The sequence below is a fragment of the Ictidomys tridecemlineatus genome, chromosome 7 (genome assembly GCF_052094955.1).
Source record: "Ictidomys tridecemlineatus isolate mIctTri1 chromosome 7, mIctTri1.hap1, whole genome shotgun sequence".
Taxonomy (NCBI): Eukaryota; Metazoa; Chordata; class Mammalia; order Rodentia; family Sciuridae; genus Ictidomys; species Ictidomys tridecemlineatus.
In genome coordinates, this window is record NC_135483.1 from 73,327,448 (window position 1) to 73,350,042 (window position 22,595).

The following is a 22,595-nucleotide window of genomic DNA, read 5'->3' on the forward strand; positions in this document are numbered from 1 at the left end:
AGCCTCTTCTGTACAGTACATGGTCGAATGTCATGCCCATGTTTTAAATTGGGTTATCTGTCTTCTTGTTGATCTGTGGGTATTCTGTATATAGTCTAAAACAAGTCTTTTGCCAGTACATATTCTACAGTGTCTTCCTCTATGTGACTAGCCTTTTTACTCTCTTGACAGCTTATTGAAGAACAGAAGTCTTTAATTTTAAAATAGCATAATTGGTCTCTTTTCCCCTTTATGTTTAGCACTTGTTTCTATCTTTAAAATCTTAGTCTGCAATTGTCCACCCATATTCATAGCAGCATTATTCACAACAGCCAAAAAGGTGGAAGCAACCCACATGTCTACTGAAGGATGAGCATGTGAACAAGATGTATATACACAAGATGAATATTACTCAGCCTTAAAAAGGGGGAAAAATGGGGCTGGGGCTGGGGCTCAGTGGTAGAGCGCTCGCCTAGTATGGATGAGGCACTGGGTTCAATCCTCAGCACCACATAAAAAAAAGGAATAAAAATAAAGGCTTTGTGTCCACCTACAACTAAAAAATTAAAATAAAATAAAAAGGGGGAAAATTCTGTCTCATTTTACCATGTGCACAAATATAAGGGACATTATTCTCAGTGAAATTAGCTGCAAAAGAGACAAATGTATAATTTCACTTATATTAGACATCTGGTCAAGTTCATAGAGGCAGAGGGTAGAATAGAGGTTGTCAAGGGCTGGAAAAAGGAAGAATGAGGTTGTTATTGGATAGGTACAGAGTTCAAGTTTTGTAAGATTAAAAAAAAGAGTTTGGGAGATGAACAATAGTGATAAACTGCACAACAATATAAATGTTGTTGATACCATTAAAATGTACATATATACTTCATATCAGCATGTAAATAACAAAAGCATATAATGATTTTTTTCAAACTTTAAAAAATGGTTATGATGATAAATTTTGTTATGTGTATTTTACCACAAAAACTTTTAAAATCTTAGTCTATCCACAAACCATGAAGATTTTTTTTCTATTATCTTCTAGACATTTTATTATTTTACCTTTTACATTTAGAACTAATTTTGTAATGAACTGATTTAGGGATTTAGTATAGAAAAGGGGTCATCATTTCTTTTTTTTTCTTTAATGATATCCAAGTTACTATAAATATTTATTGAGAAGACAATCCTTTCCTTGATGCTGCACATCAGGATGTGGGAACTGTTGCTGGACTGTTTCTTTGCTCTATTTTTTTTCCTCTGTGCAAACTGACACTATCTTAATTACTTTAACTGTATAATAAGTTTTGATACCTGGTACTGTAAGTGCTCCAATTCTTTTTTTCATCAAGGTTATTTTGAGAGCATTTGACTCTTTGCATTTCCACATATATTTTAGAATTAGATTGCCAATTTCAACTTAAAATAATCTTCCTGCAATTTCGATTGGTTTCGCATTAAAACTGCAGATCCATTAAAGAAAAGTGAGTACTTTCTAATATTGAGTCTTCTTATCCAGGAATTCATTTTTAATAATATCTCTATTAATTTATGTCTTTTTTACATTTTTTTAGCAGTATTTTATTTTTTCACATAGAGGTCTTGACTTGGCCATGCCCAACAGTGCCTGTTGGGCAATGGTCCCATGGACTGAGTAGCTATGGCAACCGGGCACGAGGCTCTCTGTGAATGGCCCCCACAATGACTCTCTCTCCCACAATGACTCCAGTCACTGATGCGATGGTGCCCAATTTGTTAACTGAGGTCATGGAGGGATCCAGACCCTGCTGCCAACAGCAGCAGCCCCTAGGATGTATGCTTATATTGGTCTTCTCTTTCTCTTCCTCATGCTGTCATTCTTTCTCTGCTGCGTCTTAGTGTCACCTCCCCTGATGACAGGTGTCCTGGCTCTGCTTTGAGAGAGCACACATGAAGCTCTTCGCTTTTCAGGTGTGGGTTGATGAGGACCTCTATTCACTGTTGGGGCAGAATCCAAGCCCCATGAGTCCTCATAAACCTCTGCACAGTATCTCAAACCTCACTGCTACCTTCTTGTTGGCTTCTTGTTTCTAGGAATCTGTGGACAAATGGTGGAAGGCTCTGCCACTACCAGCTTCTCATCTGCACTCCGTTCTCTTCAGAATCCTGGACCCTCAAGCTCTAATTGCCCAATAGCTCTCCAATGCGTTGCAAACTCACCTGAAAGATGTTTTGTCAAATGTGTCTAGGTGTTCTCAGCAGGATGCTCACTTGGCTACAAGCGAGTCTTCCCTATCTGAAAGTAGAATCTTGGGGACTTTGTTGTGTTTTGTTTTGCTTTGCTTTTCACTAGACAAAAGCCAGGCTCACTTACAATTGCATTGTCCCCAGTAAAGTGCATGTCCACACAACTTCAGAACAACAACATGAACCCTAAGAAATGACCCCCTTGTAACTCCTAAGAGGTGCCAAATGAGTATCACAGGAAATTTGTGTCTACTTTTTTAGTGAAAGAAATTAGAGGAAGAATAGTAGATAAGACAATTCATGAAGATCTTTCCATTACCTGTCCACGCTGAAAGTTGGTTTTGTTGCTTTGAGATTGATGAAGCTTTCGATTCCCTGAATCTCCTCTGGTGCCGAAGAGGTTGATAAATACATTAGACTCTGTTTCTGCCCCCGGCTTTGTGCCAGTGTGTATGTGAATTTCATAAACCACCACTGAAATGTTCAGAAATCTGATATTATCTTTCTTGTCGTTATTTATGTCTTTGAATATACTTAGATATTCTATAAGGGAATCAGAATCTTTCTATGTGATATTTGGCCCCAACTCCTTTTCTTATCCATACCCTCCATTCAAACATACTCTTGGCTACTTAATGTTTACCTCATTCACAGAGACTCTGGCTATTCCCAGAATGACTGTTTCAAAATAATTATTGTTAGCAATTATGTACTTTCATTAACCACTACACTAACACAGTTATTATGAGAAGTTGTATTTTGGAGGGGAAGGAGACTCTCCTCTCTCTTAATTAGATGAAAGTGGCAATTTTTCCCCCTGAAGTTTGGCTGTTCTAATCACAGCTGGTTATTCGTGCTGCTACTTTGTGGAGATTACTATTCCAATAATAGAGATTTTTAATAGCCCTCTTGAGAAAGAAAAGATACAAAGATCCTAGAGAGATGCAAATTTAAATATAATTTTTAAAAAGAGTCCAGTTGAGGTTCTAGAAAATTATAATACACTACATTTGACCTTAGAATTAAGGCCATTTCTGAGACAACTGGTAGAAATCACTAATTAAAAAAGAGATGGCTCTTGCTGATATTACGAATATGAATAATATCTTGGGTATGGTGAATTTTTTGTATTCCATGATTCTAGAACTCTTTATAAATCATAGTCCGCAATTGAGCAGTTGCATTTATAGAAATTCACATTAACATTTTCCAAAGAACTCAGACACGAAAATCCAACAAGTAAGAAAACAAGGTAAGTGAGAAACATTGCCTGTTTCGCTCATGCCTGACCTTTAAAAAGACAAATGTGGTATATTGGGAAATGGTATAAGCAGAAAAGATAAATCAGTTTCTTTGTGCAGTCTTACATATTCTAAAATACCCCAGAGTGAAACCCAGCAGAGTTTAAGCAGAAAATCAGAACACTTCTCATGAATTTAGGACAGCCAAAGAAATCTTTCAAACTTCCTACAAAGAAGAACTGGTCTGAAAAACTCTGGAATTGCCTGAACAGAATTAAGTCAAAACTCTGGCTAGAATTCTTCATGGAAACAGGTAGAAGAACAAGAATAATTTGATGTCTTTGTGGAGAAAACAGGTTTCTGCTTACTGGATTTTTTTCTATGTTAGAGGAAGAATGAACTTGCATACAACTATGTTATTAAAAAAAACATTGACATACATAAAGTAAGACAATTAAATGAATAGTGAAATTTTTAAAAAGAACATATCAAAAATTATTTTGGACACAAGCCCACATGTTTACAGCATCAAGAACAACACTTAGTCTTCACTCAGCTACGGTTCACATACCCTAAAGTTGTGCCTAGCCTGTTACCTAACATGGCCTCAAATCCTTCTAAACATAGTATCCTAGATGTTGCTACAAATTTATTAGGTTAAATACACACACAAACACACACACACACACACACACGCACAAACACACACAAAAAAAGAAAAAAACACACACAAAAAATTTACTTTCCATCTAAAGTTCAAAGGAGAAATAAAAGTACCTGACATTTAGATAAATTAGTTATCAAAGTTGAACACTCAATTTTATTCTCAAATCATGTCAGAAAGAATTAAATCATTTAAAATGGAAGATGGAAGAAAACACAACCCCACTTGCCAAGAGAAGTAGACATTTTGCTCAAATTTGTAGTATTGACTTTATATCAATTATATTCCATAACGTAACTCACTAAGCATTTGCCATAATTCTGCAACAGAGTCATGGATTCTTTTTTAAAATGTGAAATGCAGAACAATATATTCTATATCCAGACATTGTCATGATCCTTAAGGCAATATAAAATTCTTCTTCCTCTAACTTAACCCAAAGGTAGAGTTTTAAGTATACTTAGTTAATGTGTCACTTAGATGCAAGGTAAAATATTACATGTTTTTTTTAAGAGAGAGAGAGAGAGAGAGAATATTTTAATTTTTTTTTTTTTTTTTTTTAGTTTTCGGCGTTCACAACATCTTTGTTCGTATGTGGTGCTGAAGATCGAACCTGGGCCGCACACATGCCAGGCGAGCGCACTACTACTTGAGCCACATCCCCAGCCCCAAAATATTACATGTTTTAAAGGAGCTTTAGCAAGCAAAGCTGCTGCAAATTGTTCCTTGGACTTTTCTCCTTGGGCATGAAATGTCAGTGTTGAAGGTGCTGCTCAAAAGGCAGGACCATATGTCCTAGATAACAGACAATCATTCTGCTGTTAAAAAAAAGTACAAGGGCAACAAATTATCTTTGTCCAAGAAAGGGACACCCCACACATAAGGAGATGAACTCCTGGTGGAGCCCAATGATAAGTCTAAAACGTAAGTTAGGAAGACTTTTAAATTTGCTCAAATTCTTGAAAATTACAAGAACAGGTTTACAGATGGCAGAGATGATTTTACCTGAACATATTCAAAGGCAAGTATTCTTAATCCATCTTTCTGACAACAAATAATCATCCCTAAAGTACCAGTTTTAAGAAGTTCCTATTAATGTATCTATGACCATCATTTAGCTAAAGGAACCTGAAAGAGTTGACTCGTTGGCTTGGGTTACCTATGTATGTTAGACATTTCTGTCAACATATTTTTAATGTTCTCTTTATCATCATTGATGCAATTTTTTTCTCTCGACAATTAGTTAAGTTCTTTAGCTGCTTATGAATAACTCACTCTGACAGTCCACCAGAAGCACAGAATAAAATAGTTGTCTTTCCGTTTGCCACAATTGTCATCCAGCTCAACTGATGGCTGCACTACATGTTGTCACCAGAGTTTTCACTTGTGTCTGCAATGTCATTGTCTTCAAAGTTCATCCTCATATTTACCCATTATTTATTATCATTTCAATGACGTCTCCATCTCCTGTCTCTCCAGGACCGACTGGATGTGTATCAGTGTAAAAATTCAGCATTTTTGTGTTGTCTGCTTTCTTTAATTTATTTATTCTTTGGGACTATAAAAGTGTGGCCTCTATAATAAGATTTAACAGTTTCGTATTATTGACACAAAAATCTTTCAAAATCTTCCCTTTTAGGTATATTTCCAAACACCTCTGTAGTCCAGAATTTTTAAAAATGTTTTTACTAGTGCATTATACTTACGCATAATAGTGGAATTCATTTTGACATCGTCATACATGCATGGAATATAATTTGCTCCATTTAATCTGCAGTTCTGCTACTTTCCTTCCCCATCACTCTCCCTCTGTTGTACTTCCTCTACTGATCTGCTATTCATTTATTGTTTTTATTAGTGCTTTAGATGAAATCACCATGGTTTAATTATATATGTACATTGCATAATTTAGTCAATTTCATTTTGTAATCCCTCTCTTCGACTGTATCTCTTCTTTCCCCCTCTTTACTACAGCGATCTCCCTTCTATTCCTCTCTCCTTGCTCCCCTATTTTACTACAGCTTTCTCACATGAGAGAAAACATCTGACTTTTGACTTTCTGAGTCTGGATTATTCCACTTAGCAAGATCTTCTTTAGTTCTACCCATTTACTAGTAAAGGCCATAATTTCATTGTCTTTTATGGTTGAGTTATGTGTGGAATGTATATATATTATATTATATGTAATGTATATACATTATATATCATATAATGTGTATATACTAAATAATGTATATTATATAATACATGTATTATAATTATAATATAATATATATTATAAATATACATTACAATGTATATATTATATATACATTACACACACACACACACACACACACACACACACACATATATATATATATATATATATATGCATCATATTTTCTTTATCCTTTATCTCTTGACAAGTTCCTAGGCTACAAACATTGGAACGCATGTTCACTATAATTTGGTGATTTTAGTTCTTTTGGATAAATACCAACGAGTGGAATAGTAGAGTCATATGGTAGTTCCATTCCTAGTCTTTTGAGGAATTTCCACAATGCTTTCCAAAGTCATTGTACTAATTTGCTGTCTCACTAACAATACATGAGTGTACATTTTCCCTACCTCCTTGCCGGCATTTATTATTAGTTGTATTCTTAATGTATATTGTGCAGGCCAGCATTTTTTGTCAAATATCTGTTAATGATGATATATTAGCATCAACTTGAAGCATTAATACTTTCATAAATAGTATTCTTGATTCTTCAATCTCTGCTAACTGCAACAAACATGGCGTTTGAAAAAAATAATTTATAGTAACTCAATATGGGAATATTCTTGAACCACAAAGATACTCTCAAAATGTCATCTCTATCAGCAAGTGAGCTAAAATAAATTCCACTAATTCGATTTTTTTTCTCACTGATAGTAAGAGGGATATGTAAAGCATTTGTCCAAGAATAACAACTTAATTTTTTTTCCAGTTCAGTGTGACTACAGCAAATAAATAAAACTGTATAGATTCTTGGTTGGCTTTTGAACCAGGAAAAGACAGTTTTCATGTTTACACAATAATCTATGGATGAACTATATCTGCCTTGCAGAGTTCCAGTGTTGATGTTTCCTGAACTCTGCCTGCTTTGGGGGCAGCCGTGGCACTCAAGGATGTTAACTTGGCTGAGCATCCTTTCAGCCCATAGATATTAGTCATTATGAAGTTTCTCTAGGAAAGAACTGGACTTCATTACTACCATCTCTTTTTTACGTCTTTCAGAGTATTCAGTATAAGTCTTCAGAATTTGTTTCTTTGCTACAATGTCACTGAATCCAGTTTCTTGGTTTTCTTTTAAAACCACAAAATAAATAAATAAATAAACAAACTGTGCTATGCAGAGTTTACATTATTTTAGCTGTTGTTCATATTTTCCTAATGGTTACAGCATTTTTCTGTCCAAGCCACATGGATGGGGGAAGAGCCCTCAACATACATTATGTGTCTTCTGCAGCTGTCTCCTTGGACCCTTTTGTCACAGCAGAAGAGATGTCTCCAAAACAAAAGTCCAAGAAATTCCTGGGGAAAAGGAGAACTGGCTCTCAGGATGAGTGGGGTCCTTGGCTTATGTGATAGAAAATAATTTCAGCATGAGCCGGTCAGAGGCATGGACAGAGATTTATTTAGGAAAGCAGATACATATTTAAAGGGAGAAGTGGAGTGATGGCAAGAGAGAGATGCTGTCTGGGGTAAAGCAAGGAACGTACATCCAGGTGCCATTTTCCAAGTGAGATGTATTTTAAGGTTCCCAGCTCTTCTTCTAAAGGAAATTTAGTGAGGCATGACTAAGACAAGTTATAGAAGAATGATACCAGCCTGGTGATCTCAACCTGATTTATGCTGGTCTTGGCAGTCTTGGGTCCTTAGGCCAATATGGTCTATATCATCTGATCAATCAGTAGTATGGCAAAGTCCCCTAAATGATAGATTTCTCAAAACATCACCTCTCTCTTTTCCTAATCTATCTGTTGGAGGGGTTAATTAAGAGTGAATGAAGAACAAATGAATGGGTTTGTGGCGAACTCTAAGATATACAGATTTCCTGCGAATTTGGAAGTCACTGGCCTAGCAAAGAGACTGCCTGGGGAGGGTCAGGCCTGCAAAAGAATGCAGAATTTGTGAATTAAAAATGTATTTCCCTGTCCTTCCTTTATGTTTTATTTCTGTTTACGTTTTCCTACCCTACCTCACTGTCAACATCAGGTGGGAAAGGAAGGATGATCTCAAGGCAGGACATGCCAAGAAACAGAAAAAACCACAGTTCATCTCTCCTTACGACTCCTACAGACACTCCATTAGGACTTGTCCTCAGGCCCAGGGAGAAGCAGATTAGGAAAGGACGCTCCTTAAAACCCAAGGAGTCCACCAGTCTCAGGGGCTCAGCAGGAAGCATGCAGAAGCGTGTGGAAACGTCCCAAGACTTCAGTTCTACAAGCTTCCTCAGCTCCTCACACACGAGGGCATCAGCACCATTCTAAATTTACTGCTAAGGATGCCTGTGTGGAATGTCTGAGTGCTCATTTATGTGGACCAGAGACAAGCAAAGACAAAACTGGAACAAGAGGAAGAAGGAAAGGAAAAGGAGTGAGAGAGAGAGGAAACCCATCTATTTGCACATTGTGAGAAAAGTGGTTAAAATTAAAAGCAGATTAAATCAAAAGGAAAGCAATGCAGTTTACAAAACTGGTGGACACAAAGGCAGAGGTTGTAGAAGCAAGAAAAGTTGAGCAGGGAGGAGGAAGAGATATAATTATTTATCAAGAGGAATATTCTAAAGCATGGCCCTAAATGGTATGGCAACGTACTGCTCTCAGAAACTGACCACACACACCTACCTAAGGCTTGGGTGCTGGGAAACATGGTACCAGTGGCCAGAAAGTGAAAAGGAGCATCATGGCTGAATGGATAGCAGCATATTGGAGAAGACCACTGGCCAGTGTGAGTAATTGAGAATCAAACAAGGGGATCTCCTGGAGTTGGCTGAGTACAGCACAAGTCAATCTACGACTGTGCCTGCCACCCGTGACCTCAATGGCCTTCTCTCAACCAGGGGAAGGATTACGTCACCTAAAAAGTAGGCAGCCAGAACAAAGCCCTGCTTTCTGCCATTCAGAACTGGATTCTATCTGTCAAGAGATCATTGTCCATCATCATTCCAGCAAACATACTGGGACACGATGGTGAGATTGTAACTGCCGTTTCTGCATTCTTCTTTTCACCCTAAATGACACTGGGCCTCTGTGGAGTGAAACTTGTTGCTTGGGAAAAGGCAGTTGTGGGAAAGTTCTAGAACAAAAAGACCATTGATTTCTGGAACATATTGAATGAATTTTAGGAGAGACATTGTGAGAGACATGACTTTGAATGTTGAGAGTTTTTGAAAAATACTTAGAAAAAAAGTGAAAGAGAAGTTTGTTTCTGTCTTCTCTGACTCCATCTGTCTCCTTTCTCTCCTTCCCTTTCTCCCTCTATGACTTGGGCCTTGTTGATGAGCCAAGGAATGGCTGAAGGCTGAGTCCTAGGGGAAGCCCTGCAGCAGAGTCCTGTTGTCCCCAGCAGCCAGGAGGAGTGTGTGTGGCGGGCAACAGAACTCCCTCATCAACCCTCACCCCCATGTTACCAAGAAAAACCTGGGAATGGCTGAGATCAGGTGAGAGTCCCAAGGGAGTACATTCCTGGTTCCATCAAAGGGAGCACAGAGTTGTGGGCATGGAAATCAAAGCCATGGTGGGATGTTAAGACATGAAGAGGGAGGATGTGACCCCAAATACCAACATGATAAGACACTTCATGGAGGACCAGAAAGAACAGAGGGGATCCCCCATCCTAGGTCCCCCTCCAGAGAGGAGGATAATATCCAAGAACTACAATGCCCATATGCATCAGGAAAAGGCAAAGAAGAATTGATCAGCTTTTGACCAGAAGAAACTAAGCTTTACATTGGAAGCAGCTGACCTTATTCTGAGTTAAAATAATTAAGATTTCCACCCTCCATGGAAATAGGGGCTTGGATTATTTTTAAATCAAGTTCATAGAAGTTTAATTTACAGGTGGTAAAATGCACTCTTTTAAACTGTATAATCTGATGAGTTTTGATGAATATTTACAGTCTTGGAGACCCTATCACAGTCTAGAAGAGAATATTTCTATCACCACAAAAAGTCCTCTCTTGAGGGGTGTGGATTTTATTCAGTAATGAAGAATAAACCCCTCAAAGTCACACTGGTGACAATTCCAGTCTATTACATACGTGATGGTGAAGACAATTCAGGCCCCAGAACCTGGACCATATTCACCAACATTGTCTCATCCATGATACGTGTCCTTTTTCAATGAGTGTATAAGGAGTTGAGGCAAATGAACTATGTATAAAGTAAATTCAGTCTAGTTCTATCATTTTCATTTACATTCCATTTGAAGAATTGCCTCCTAAAATTCTATGGCGTTGAGAAGTTTTTCATTCCTGCCCATGTCTTGATGATCCAAGGTCAAGTGAAGGCTGAAGATCAGTGATAATGGGGATGTCATATACAAAGCTAGTTGGAATAGAGTGCTTAAATATTTAGACATCACAAGTTCACTTGCACCACCATATTAAGTCCTTCCCCATTAGATTTCCATGTGTGTCTTTCTATGCCCAGAGCATTAAGGATCAGTATATGTTTCAGAAGGAAAGGGGCACAGCTAACCCAAACTATGTTAAGACTGAACATAGAAAAGAAGTACTGAGGACAAGTACTGAGGTAGTATAGAAAAAGTACTGAGGTCTTTTCATTCCTAGAAGCAAAGAACTAAGCTGATATAATCATTCACAGTCTGATGTTTGTCAGCTTCAGCACATAAATTAGATAAGCCAGGAAAAAACTTCTCCTAGATTTAGGCAGTTATTGCTTCCTCCCTCTGCAAAAAAAAAAAAAAAAAAAAAAAAAAAAGATGTCCTGGGAAGAAATATCCTCAGTTTAGAATGATTTTGAATAAAGCATGAAAGAACATTTGATCATTCTGTTATTAAAAGTCTCCTGAGTCAGGTGGGGTGGCACACACTTGTAATCCCAGTGGCTTGGGAGACTGAGGCAGGAAGATTGCAGGTTCAAAGCCAGCCTCAGCATTTTAGCTAATCTGTAAGCAACCCAGCAAGACCCTGTCTCAAAATCTAAATAAAAAGGGATAGGGATATGGCTCAGTGGTTAAGTGCCCCGGGTTCAATCCCTGGTACCAAAAAAAGAGAAAAAAAAACAATAAAGCCATCTGAAATTATAGCTGGTCTATTGTGCAATGGTGGTAACAACAGCATTATGTGTAACCCAAATCAACAAACTAGTATGAGCTAGCAAACTGCTGCAAAAGTATGTTTATCTGCTGATGGAGCGAGCATCTTGGTCTCCTGCCCTTAAATGCAATGCTTTCCAAGTGCAGGGCTCCTGTCTTGTCCAGTTTTGAATCCCTAGCTCAAGCACATATAAATATTTACTAAATAAGTGAATGCTTAATCATCCATCCATCACCAGGGATTGTGCACTTCTCTCTGCTGGCTGCCCAAAGATCCATTCAAGTGTGAATTCATGTGGCTGTGCTTCACCCAGAACTGTGCCTTTAACCAAGTGCACATCTCAGGCACTATGAGACCCCAGCCCAAAGCACTCTCTATCATCACACTGATTGGAACTTGTCTCTTCCTTTCCAATTTGGCTCTTGTTCCCCAGCTTATCTCAGGGTCCACCCAGCTCCTGGCCCTTGAACTCGGTCCCTTGTCTTAAGCACTATGCACGGGTGGAGTGGGCAAACCAGACTCTGCCCTCTCTAAGAAATGTCATCCACCAGCCCGTAAGTGATTGAAGAAGACCCAACAAGGAGTTAGAATTAGTATCAAGTGCCCTTCATGCCAGACACTGCACTAGAAGGACATCCTAAGGGAACTCATTTAAAATGTCCCCTCATTCCCTTTAGACAGTGTTACCCCGAGGAGTAATTCACTCTCTTTCTGTCTAACCATCCAAGATTTCTCAATCTGTTCTGAAAAAAATCTCCATTTATCAAACAACAAAGAAGTCACTTGAAAACAACCTTCTTCCAGCTACATCCCTAATGTTGCAGACTTCCCTCCTTCTCCTAAAAGACACAGGTCAGATTTCATTTGGGAAATGACCTATGACACTAATCATGTGCAAAAACATATGCACACACACACACACACACACACACACACACACACCTTCTCTCATTCTCTTCCCTTCCCTCTCTTTCTCTCTCACCCTCTCAGTTCCTCTCTCTCTCTTTCTCCATGCCTGATGCCTTGCGCTAAAGACAAACACCATTACAGTCTGGAGACCTCATATCTTAAGTAGTTCCCTAAGTGGAAGATGATATGCTCAGGCCCTTCCAAATATTTAGCTTCCCAATTTAGAGATGGCAGTAAAAGAAAGTTTCTCTGGGCCAGCTAACTTCCCAAAGCTCTCCAGCTGCAAATCATCCTAGGCCATGACCTCTCAGTACCTTTTCCTCCATCCTGGGAGACAAGCCCTGGACACATTTCAGGTCCTACCAATCTTGGGTGATATGAGCAATTCATGGAAAAGTCAAGGAGAAGACTAGAAGATCATAAGCTTTTCATTTATGCCCCCATCCTTGCCATAGTGTACACAATACTCTTAGTGGATGCCAGTTTGGTTTTTTTTTTTCCTGGACACTTTTCTAATCAGAAAAAAAATTGCAATTGCTCACATTTGAGAAGCTTCCTCCGTCCTTTATTTTCAGTCATGATGCTCCAAAGGTACCTAGGACATAGTGGATGACATTGCTGGCAGGGTCCTGATGTAAAGGAGCCAGCCTGTCTGTGCCCATGGAGCTGGAGCCTGAGCTGCTGTGCCCAGTGCCAGCTGCAGGACACTGCAGAGAGGAGCACTCATGGCCACCAGTTCTGGGTAGCTCTACAGGCCATGCCACTGTGCTTCCGGAAGACAAAACCCTAGGCAGGAGTGTTTGTTTGATTTAATTAATGGACTGTTTCAGTGCTTTCTCTCAGGTCTCTAAGAATTAAGCTTTCTCAGCACCCATTGTGTTGGGATCCTGTTGATACAAACGGAGCTTGGAAATCAGAGCTTGGAAACAGATGGTAAATGAGATTCAGCGTTAAGCATGTGCAGACAGTTCAGATCCAGTGTGTGCTCAAGTTTTGTCATCCAAGATGGTAGTTTGGAGCTAAATCGACATGTGCCTCTTGATTGAAATATTGATCTTATTACTGAACAAGAAGGAACTCTAAGCTGCAGAGAGAAAAAAAAAAGAGGAACCAGCGTGGGGAAAGGAGAGGAATTTCTGGCTATTTGAAGGAAGGTTACCATGAAGACTCCTTGGATCAGAGAGACCTGGCCAAAAGTGAAGGATCTGGCCATTCAGAGGCCTGCAGAGACTGGACAGCAGATGGGACAGAAAAGGTAGGAAAGAAAGGACAGCAGGCAGGGACTATCAGATAATGCTGAGGTTAGAGTGGGGACACAACTAGAGTCAAGGGCATCGTGCTCTGAGTACCTCCTATGAGACACACACATTCTCTCCTTATTCTCTGACATGCTTCTGTGGAAACCCCATGGGATGACTATAATTCTAATTTGTCTGGAATGGTCTCTGGGCACCTGTTGTCCTGGCATAATTAATCGCAGAGTCGTTCTTCACCCTCAAAAAAGTCCTAGTTTGGATGATAAATAATGCGATGTACACTCTAGTAATAGATATGAAACATTCCATTTTTCAGATAAAGTAACTGAGTTTCAGAAAAGCAGTCTCTCTTGCCCCCAGTCACAAAGCCAGGGATGAGGATCAGATTTGAAGCCAGATTCTGCTTATCTGAGTCATGGTTATCTTGTGGATAAAAGGGTCTCTCTCATTCAGAAGCCCACATCTGCCCCTGAACAGCAGTGGGTATGGTGAAAAAGGCAAAAGCATTTTTAAAAAGCTTGGTTTTTTTTCTTTTTCTTTCTTTTTAAACTTAGTTGTTACCTGAGACTTACCGTAGATTGTCAGCAAATGTTTCATAAACATATATTTTTCTTCAGTACTTAAAGTTGGACAAATGCAAATATTTTGGAGAAGACACATTTTAATTGTGATGGTGTTTTCACATATCCTTAGGGAGCTATTTCTTGAGTTAAAATAAAGCACCAAGCACACTTCCTGCTCACTTGCCAAAATCTAGCATCAAACATCTCATCACCTATAAATGTGGCCTCAGTCCTCACCTCCTGTTCCCATCCATCTCTCCTGCAGAGAGACAGGAGCTGGAACTTCATAAGAGACTAAGCTTCCACTGTAAGCTGAGTTGGCATTTTTATCATCCCTGGGCATCCCTGCCAGGCTATTAACTAAAGAGTCTTAAGGACAACAAACCAAGGGCGATCTGTGTCTCCCTGGCACTTCTCCCTGCCACCACAGCAGACGGTGAATAAATCAGAGAAAAGTAGCTCAAACTCAACTTGGCAGGGTTAGCCTCAGGAGGAGACTGAACTGATCCCACCAGCAATCTAGCTCAGCCTCCAAAGAATGATGATTTATAGCATAATGTTCTCAAATACCCCCTTTCTTTAGAAAAATTTCCAGTAACCTTTTGAAAAGAAGAGGCAGTCACAGAATTGGCTGAGAGTGAAAGTGTCAATTGCCTGGACAGCCATTCTTGGTACCATTAAATTTTAAAAAAGAAAAGGAAATAAAAAAACTTCAAGCCAGTAACTCCAAAATCAGTGCTCATAGCTTAAATTTTTTAAAAAAGTTCCTCCACCTACCCTCATCATGCCTTGTGTTCTTCCCTGGGCCAGCTTCAAAATGCTTTGACCAACAAGACAGACAGTCTCCAAATATTGAAAGTTAAGCCCCATTGCATCTATTCTCAAATGTAAACCTGAGAAGTATTAGTTCAGAGGTCTGAATCTATGATGCACTTACTCAATATCACAGGAATGGTAAACAAGTAGCATGAAGAATAATTTTCCAAAAGGTGGCATCCAACCTGCACAGACTGCTCCTTGCCCACCAGTAAGTTTTGATCTGTAGTAAATTTCTGAACAATGAGGTATCCTTATTTTTTGCATTTTATCCTTTTAATGATTTTCTCCTAAATGAGTAAATATTCAACCTGGGCGAAGGGCTGCTTGATTGATAAGAAAACTGCATAAAATTAGAAGACTGCATCAGATTGGCTCTAAGTATCCCATTATTCTGTTATATTATTTTGTTGGAGAAAAATGCCTTAAGAACTGGTTGGTGTGCTTCCTCCAAGAAATTACCCCTTGAAATGGGAAATGCTAATGGATAAAGTTTCATTAGCTAGTTTGGGGAAAGAAGGAACAGAAAGATACAGGGAGACATGCTGAGCCTTTATTGCTGCTCTAGTTAAATGAGCCCAAAATCAATAGTTCATTTAAAGTACAATGCAGTTTCTTTTGTATCTTGGACTTTTTAAAAACTCCTACTAGTGCATTCCACAATTTCTTGCACATAACAAATTGTGTATATATCAAATAAGAGGTAATTGTAAGAAACACAAAATAGTTACCTAATAGAGTTTAAATAAAGTTCATTTTTAAATAATGCAGCCTTTGAAAACACTACAAATTGAGAGATAACAATATAGCAGGCCAATAAGAGTCTTTTGTTTCTGATCAGTACCATGGATTTAAAAGTTCTTTCAAATATCATCTTTTAAAAGCAGGGTGGAGATTTAACAGGTTTTAGTAACTGGGTGAATAAAATAGATCAGACGTTGGATGTGCAAGGCTTCTAGTAGAGTGCTTGCCTAGCGTGTATGAAGCCATGGGTTCAATCACCAGAACTGCAAACAATAGATAAATAAATAAATAGTCAAGATTCTACATATCAGACTCTTTCATCTCTTTTTATCTCTTTCATTTCATCCTTGGATGCCACTGTGGTCCTTACCTGACTGTAGGCACTCAAAACCAGGGGAGATCTGGAGACTTATATGTTAAATGAGATTTTATATGAGTCAATGTGCAAAAGTATCAAAATTATGAAAATTTAAAGAATCGGTGTTATTATAGATTTCTCCTGTCATTAAACTAGTTTTATCCCAAATTGTTCTTCCATGCCTAAATTAATCAGCATGTATTTTTCTGGCACAAAGCCATGTATTCTGTGCCAGCCATCATTCTAATACATATAATGGAGCCCCTGCTGGCTAATCAATAGGAAAGGTATAGAGAAAAAAACTAGACTCTCCATTGTAAGTTTAACAGAAACCAGCATGAAGTGGAGGGTCAGGGAAGGTGCCTTCAGTTTGGGATGTGGTGGGCTCAAAGCATCATCAAACTACGGAGCAAAGATTTCCAGGGAAATTGAAAAGGAGATACTGACTCAAGGGCAAAAAGACGGGAGTCATTAGACTGAAGATAATAAGTAAAGTGGTGGGAAGATGGAACCACTTTCTAAAGAACAGGAATTGGGTCTGAATCATCTGTCTATCCTCTGATGCCGGTTACCGCTGACACACACGAGGCACCTGGTACGTAGGCATGAGCTTATTGTTATCTTTGTGCAATGGTTGAATGAGTGGGTAATAAAGAGGGTTCATTGGTAAACCTCCTAATGGAACACTGAGGCTGTAGGTGAGAAAGAGGACAGGGCTGAAGATGGAAAGACATCATTCTTCTGTGTATAGCTGACAGTGGAAGTTAGGAAGAGGCTCAAAAGGCAGAGAAGAATCAAGCATTTCAACCCACAGGTTTAAGGAAAGAGGACCATGTGGAAACAGAAATAGAAACACACACACATCAAAAAAAAAAGAAAGAAAATACAAAAAGAAATAGATGATTGACAAACTGGATAGTTTAATGTGACAGAGGTCAAAGCTGGAGATACATTTAATAAGGACAATGATGATAATGGTTAATATTTCTCCTGTGATTACTGTGTACCAGGGACACTGCTAAGAACTGTAAGTATATTATTCTATAAAACATATGTGCATTATCTCATATACTAAAAACAATCTTATGAAAAAGGTACTGCTAGTATTCCAATTTTATAAATGGTAACTATCTCAGGCTAAGTAGCACACCAGGAGTGATCCAGCTCAACACATCACCAAGCCAACTCTAGAACCCATTTTTTTTTGTCTGGCTCCAGAGCCTCTAGAAATCTCCGCCTCTCTAATGAGAAATTATGAGTATCAAATACAGCAGAGAGGTCTGAGGCACTAAGAACACATGCATTCACACACTCTTATGTGCACACACGTTCTCACACACACGCTAACTCACATACTCACACACAAACACATAGACTGACATGTAGACATGCACAGTCATTTGATTTTGAGCAAAGAGATCATCAATGTTCAATGAGAGAGACATTTTCACTCCAGTGGTGGAGGAAAAAAAGTGATTCTTACAAATACAGGGAATGGACAGAGCAAAAATGAAGGTAATATGTGAGTTTACTGTTAGGAAACAACAACAACAAAATGGTAAGGGAATTCAGGTGCTCCTAAATTCATTATCATTTATTATCAAAGCATAGCTAAAAAAGAAAGTCACATTGTAACGGGAGGCAAAGCAGCTTATAGAAAGATGAGTTGGGTATATGCACACATCCTTGTATATACTTTTTCACCTCTGAACAGACACAAAGCCTAATGCTCTACAATAAGGACAAGCAAAGTCATACCTAGTTTTGTTGTTTGTTTTCTGAGGGACAAACCTGATGGTCACTTGGTTTTTTTATAGTCCAGGAGCTAAGAATGCTTTTTATCCTTTATAATGGTTTAAAATGGTTTTAATGGTTAAAACATATGCCAAATGCAAGATATTATTTTTTTGACAAGTAAAAATTACACAATTTCAAATTTTCGTGTCCACAAAATAAAATTTATTGACAAACAGCCATACCTTTTCCTTATGCATTATCTACAGCTGCTGCCCCATCACACTGGCAGAGTTGAGACGTTTTGATAGAGACTTTAGGGCCTGTCAAGCATAAGATATTTGGTGTCTGGCCCTCAATTGTTTTAAATTTGAATATACATTTCAAAGGAAATGGAATCCTACCTGGCAACGGAGCTTTATTAGTTCTCGCAATGGGCACTTCTTTCCAAACATCGCCATCATTTTCATCCTCACCTATCCAGGAATCAACTGGTAAACAAAATAGCTCCTGTGTGACCAAATTTTCCAGTCTCACCTCTTCCAGATACCACCTTGGATCCTTTCCACTGTTGTCATGGCCAATTCGTATTTTATAGATTTCACCAACATCTTTAAGATTAATCTGCAACATAAAGGTAAAAAGGAAAATAAAAAAATCTTGCATCTCTGATTTCAATTTTCCAGTTCCAAATTCATACTTAGATTTGAATTCAATTTTGAACTCAAGACCTACTTTGTTGTCACATACACTCTTACTGATTAATTTTGTTAGAACTAGTCACTTGTAACACCATGAAATGATATTGTGTATAGTCAAGCATGAATCCATTGACCGTGGACCAACCAACAGATTACTAGGCATGGTGCCACATGCCTGCAATTTCAATAACTCAGGAGTCTGAGGCAGGAGGATCACAAGTTCAAAGCCATCTTCAGAAACTTAGTGAGGCCATAAGCAACTTAGCAAGACCCTCTCTCAAAACAAAAAATTTAAAAGGGCTGGGGATGTGGCTCGGTGGTTAAAAAAAAAAAAACAGTAGATTAAATTCAGCTAAATTCAGCTAGTCCTCATTACATCATTCCTTAACAACATATTGCAAAGTAAATGTTTTATTTTTTTATTGATACACAATTCTTACTGAGTAGTGAGGCCTAAAGAATAAAATAATCTAACTCTCCAGTGTTTATAATATTTTCCACGAAGGTGAGATCCTGAGGAACAGACACCATTTGTTCCCCTAGATTTAAACTAGCGTTAACCATGCAGCCCTGAAACACACCCAATTTGAATTGGAAAGACTGTGGTTTTGCAACAATGTTGGCAATGGGATCTTACCCCTTGGCATCCTCCCCCACATCATCTAATCAACTGCTATAGTAAATATTCTAGTGTGTTATTCACTATCCAGAATAGGAAATGTTTTTCTTTTGAAAATTCCTACAGGGGTCTTATGAAAAATAATGGATCGATTATATACTGCACTAGTTTTCCATTTCTGCCATAAGAAAAAAATTATCACAAAGTTAATAACTTAAAACCAATCCATCTATGGTCTCCAGATTTCACGAGGCAGAATTCAGGCACTGTATGGATGAGCTCAGCCCTCTGCATATGGCCTCACAAGCAAAGATCAAGGTGTTGGCCAGGCTGGGCTCCTCTTGGGAGCCTTTGGGAAAGATTCTCCTTCAAAGCTTATTTGGGTTCTTGGCGGAATCCAGCTCCATGAGGTCGGAGCACTGAAGTCCCTGGTTCCTTTTCACATGCCACTCTTTATCTCCAAGTCAACAGGGCACATCAAACCCTTTTCATGTGTGAAATCTCTGCCTTTTCCCACTGCTACAAGGAAAAGAAAAATGTTCATTTCTAGAGGCGCCTGTGGTTTAAATGATACCCACTTGGGTAAACCAGGTTCAGCTCCCTATTTTAAGGTTACCTGACTAGTAACTTACATCTGTAAAATTATTTTGCCATGAAGCCTAACATTCATAGGAGGAACACCAGAGCTAAAGATCATAAAGGCTCAAGTTCTTACTGCTACATACTATCATCAGAGACAGTTTGAACTGCCTTCTGGTATTTTGTCATCCTGCCACCACCACCACCACCCACAACATCTGTTCTCCCCTTTGATATTATCATAAACGTTCACGTCACCCCCAGGAAGTTGCTCCAGAGCTTGTGCAGATCTGCCACCCATTCTCTACTAAAATATTTTTATTGGTAATATAATCTTGGGCTACTGTATTGGTGACAAACATTCTGAATAAATTTTCTGTCCTGTAGCCAAAATGCTTTCTGTCAGGATACATAGGGACAGATTTTGACAGTCAAGTTACAGAGTTGGGCCTTCCTATTATATCTAGAACAACACAGTGTTAGAAATTCTCCCATGTAGAATCATCTTAACATGATGCTTAGTATAGGTAAGTGGACTCCTAAAATCCTTCCCAAAATTGCAGATAATAGAAATAGGACAGAAAACAGACTATGCCCCAACATAGACCCAAAGGCAAAATAGTATGGGAGTAAGAACCCCGGGTTTTTTATATTTTGTTTTTTTTTATTAGTTCTAATTAGGTATACATGACTGTAGAAGGCTCTTCAATTCATTGTACACAAATGGAGCAGAATTTTTCACTTCTCTGGTTGTACATGAAGTAGAGTCACAACATTCCTGCAATCATACATGTACCTAGGATAATTATGTCTGTCTCAGTCCATTATTTTTCCTACCCCTGTCCCCTTCTCCTTTACCCCATCCAGAGTTCCTCTACTTATCCCATGCCCACCCCCCAGTATGGATTAGCAACCATTTATCAGAGAAAACATTTGGCCCCTGGTTTTGGGGGATTGGCTTCTTTCACTTAGCATGATGTTGCCCAGTTCCATATATTTACCTGCAAATGCAAGAATTTTATTCTCTTTTAATACTGGGTAATATTGCATTGTGTTTATGTACCACAGTTTCTTTATCCATTCATCATTTGAAGGGCATATGGGTTGGTTCCACAGTTTTGCTAATGTGAATTGAGCTGCTATAAACATTGAAGTGGCTGTGTCACTGTAGTATGCCATTTTTAAGTTCTTTTGGTATAGACCAAGGAGTGAGATAGCTGGGTCAAATGGTGGTTCCATTCCAAGTTTTCTAAGGAAGCTCCATACTGCTTTACAGAATGTTGGCACCAATTTGCAGTCCCACCAACAATGTATGAGTGTGCCTTTTCCCTTACATCCTCACCAACACTTATTATTGCTGGTATTCTTGATAACTGCCATTCATTCTGTCGGGATTGAGATAAAAATCTTAGTTTTGATTTACATTTCTCTAATAGTTAGAGATATTGAACATTTTTTCATATATTTGTTGATCAATTGTATATCTTCTTCTGAGTAGTGTCTGTTCAACCCTTTAGCCCATTTATTGGTTGGGTTGTTTGTTTTTGTTTTGTTTTGTTTGGTGTTAAGTTTTTTGAGTTCTTAATATATCCTGGAGATTAAAGCTCTATTCAATGTGTGTGTGGCAAAAAATTTGCTCCCAAAATGTAGGCTCTCTCTTCATTGATTGTTTCTTTTGTTGAGAAGAAGCTTTTTAGTTTTAATTCATCCCATTTATTGATTCTTGATTTTATTTCTTGCACTACAGGAGTCTCGTTAAGGAAGTCGAGGCCTAATCTGACATGATGAAGATTGGGCCTACTTTTTCTTCTATTAAGCATAGTGTCTCTGAAGAATTCCAGTTTTGATATCAGACATACCTGGTTTTGAAAGTTCCTTCTGCCCTTGCAGCTCTGCAAGCAACAAGTTTCTCAACCTTTTAAAGCTTCAGTGGCTTAATCTGAACACAGGATGAGTATCCCTAATTCAAGAATCCAAAATCTGAATTGCTCTAAAATCCAAAATATTTTGAGTATTGACATGACCCCATGAGTGAGAAATTTCACACCTTGAAACATTGTTTCTTATACAAAATTATTAAAAATGCTGAATAAAGTTATTATCTTCTGGCTATATATAAGGTATACCTATAAGGTAAATATTAAACTAATAAATTTCATGTTTAGACTTGGATATCATCCTCCCATTATGTACATACAAATATTCCAAAATCTGAAATATTTCTGATCCAAAGCATTTCAGACAAAGGATACTCAGCCTATAGTACCAATCTTATAAAATACTACAGGGCTCAATAGCATTAGCAGCTATTATTTTGTCAATCAGAATTTTGTTCTAATAGCAAAGAAAAATGTCTAAAGCTGCATATTCTAAAAATGGGAGAGAAGATTGGTACAGTGCTCACAGGAGGAAATGAACCTATTATTTGGCTATCATAAGTTAAAGAAAAAATTAATAAACCCTATCTAAAACTGCTGATTAAATATTTGTTAATGCTAACTGAATGATGCCAGGGTACAGATATTACATTGCTCATCCACCAGGCATACCTGGGTCAGCCAATTAAAACCAGAATGCAAATGACCACTGCTCCTAAGTGACTTTGAGTTTTTTAGGCAATCTGGTTTGGAATTTTTAGTTCTGGTTTAATACAGTCAACCTGAATCACCTCAGCCTAAATCAAATAAAAATGTAATGTCAAAAATTGTTCTTGTACCACATAACTGTTTTTAGTTTCTGTATTTAACTTCCTACATTGGAAAAAAAAAGGACAGCAACTCTAAAATGTAGGATAGCTTTCATCATAAAGATGGACCACACCATGTCTCAGCAATTCTCCACATAAAGAATGATACTTAAAGTAGGGCACAGGCACAGATTAAAATAAAATTGTTTTCAA